Here is a 2,754-nt window from a genome sequence, read left to right as displayed (position 1 = left end):
ATGTCAGCATCATCCATATCAGAACAATTATGGCAATAATTTGTTACTTTACTTCTGCAGTGGAGCCTCTAGGAGGAGCTCACAGTTTGCTATTTTATGCTTTTCACAGGTTTAGGGCCAAATTTTCAGCCTCTAATTTTGAATACAAACATTTTGAGTATACAATTAATGAATTTTCAGGCACAAACAGATGGTATTGCATTTGTATGGTCAAATGAAGTAATGGTAGAAATTGATTCATGAATCATTTTATGCTTGAAAAATGAGCTTTGATCCTGCAAAGTCTTACAATGGTCTTAACTTTATGCACTGTGAGTAGTCTCATTGACTTGCACTGGACCCTAGAGATAAAAAAGGTGTTCCAATATACCATGTAATACATGTTTTTAAAAAAATATGCATTTTAATGACAGGTTGGAATGGCTTCACACTTTGCAAGGTCAAGCCCTTAATAAATCACTATACACATTACACATATACCACCTGTCGGGTGAAATGGCTTTAAAAAGGCGGTTCTGGTCTATCAGGTAAATATTGGATACTTGGAGATGTGTATATATGTTAAATATACCATGCAAAATATCCTATATGGTTCCATATTTAACCATAGAGACTCATAGAGCAGAATTACTCCGATATTATTCTTATTTCATAGGTAAATAACCCACATTATGGGCCTGATCCTGAAGTCAGTTGGAGTTTTGCCTACATCAGGGTTGGACCTTGAAAAATTTTGTGTGTGTTTAAACAATGCAGTGAATTAAGTATTATCCTGAAGTCTGGCTATTATGTTTGTCTGTTTATGTCACAATTTAAACTTTATTTAAATGTGGGTTTTTTTGTATTTAGCAGTATGACACTATGTGGTTGGTTAAGCCAGGCTGGGTTGATTATCACTAAAGTGTTATTTATTTCTATTTTATTAAGCCCCTTTTTACATTCATGTTACTGGTTAATTTATACTTTTATTTCATGCACTAGTTGGCTTTACTGATTAATATGCCCCATGGCATCCAATAAAGCCAGGCAGAGGAGGAAATAAGAGTGGTATTAATTTCTAACATTGCTATAAATTTGCCTTAATAAAACTAGCTCAATAACACTGCAGTAGTAATACAATGGATGCCTCCAAATTGTTAGCAAAGACACAATTGAAAGAGTAACACATTTTTCCCTGAATTTAACATTGCTCTGCTACCTTTGTACTGGTGAAATAAGATTTTATCTATTACAATGTTAACTCCTCCTTTTACGTGTTCCTCTAAGAACTGGTAAATATTAAAGTCACAAATGATTATTTTAATTCACTTCATTGGTTCTAAAGGTGCTTATATATTCTTTGGATTATGGGATCTTTTAAAAGTGGATAGGTATTCATGACTTCTGCTTATCTAGTCCTTCAAGTTCACATATGCAGAAGATATTTGCTTTGGCATCTGAGCACAGTCATTCCCAGAACTGAAGATGCTCTAAACACTGACTTGATTAAGATGGCCAAATACTGTAGTTGGTGGCTTTTACAACAAGTGTGACCGAGAGAGTTTCAAGTGTGTTCCATATTTACAACACTAGAACAGCCTAAGAACTGAATATGTTTCTCAATGGATATCGCTTGAAACACGAATCCCACCCAGTCTACTTTAGAGTAACCCTAGAGAGATCTCTCACATATCTTAACCACCTGAGAAAAACTGACTGGTTAAGATACCTTAGTCACATATCAACCTTCTAAGCAAATTGGCCAGTATTTCGTGGGGGAGAAAATGTTCAAAAATCTCTGATCAACCAGTTTAGCCTTCTGTTACTCTGCTGCATGATACTGTGCTCTGGTCTGGTTTCAATCATCTCATGTTAAGGTGGTTGACACACAACTATATTCAACTGTGCAAATGGTAACTTGGATGATTAGACCCACACCAGTACCATGGCTTCCTGTGTTAAGCAACATCACTCCTCTACACATCCATCATGAGAATGCTACAACCAGAATGGTTGAGAATATCAGGCAAAGCAGAGCCTACCACAATAGATCTCTTTGACCACCCAAGAGTGCACCTGTTGCCAAAGTGCCCATTATAGGGCCATTTACCCTGCCCAGATTTCTCTGTGGCATTGATATGGTGTTAAGAATAGTCTGCAACTGATGTCAGAAAACAGTCTCTTATAATTGACCGGACTGTGTATGTGTACACCCAGCTTTGATTTGCCAAGCCAGACCCTTCTAAACAGATTTCAAATGGGACAGGATCAGTGTGCAGCCACCCTTCATGCCTGGGGCCAAAAAGGGGATCCTACATGTGGCTGTGGCCAAAGGCAGACAATGTCACCCATCATTGATGACTGCCCTCTGACCAGATTTAATGGTGGTCTGAGGGCTCTGCACTGATTGGTAAATTGGCTTGGCATCCAATAAGAAGATTCATGACTGCTGTTATCTCATCTGGCCATCAAAATGAGCTTTTAAAATATCAGAAAGAATAAAAGATTCTGGAATGAGAGGCAAACAAGAGAAAAGTGGATTAATTGATTTTCTTTTGAGTTGTAAAATAATTACTGTTGATTTACATTTTGCAATTGATTTACATATTCCATTGCAGGAGAGGGGAATTCTTGAGAAAGTAAGACAACTAAGGACTTCTGAGTGGTAGAACACATTGGTTTGGTCTAATAACTGACCATTATTATGTAATTTTCCCCCTATATTTCATGTTGGTCCTATGATTATGATACCTAGGGTGTTATCATCACCTTACA

This window comes from Dermochelys coriacea, chromosome 11, assembly GCF_009764565.3.
Source record: "Dermochelys coriacea isolate rDerCor1 chromosome 11, rDerCor1.pri.v4, whole genome shotgun sequence".
In the NCBI taxonomy this organism is placed as follows: domain Eukaryota; kingdom Metazoa; phylum Chordata; order Testudines; family Dermochelyidae; genus Dermochelys; species Dermochelys coriacea.
Note: the sequence above shows the minus strand (reverse complement) of the source record.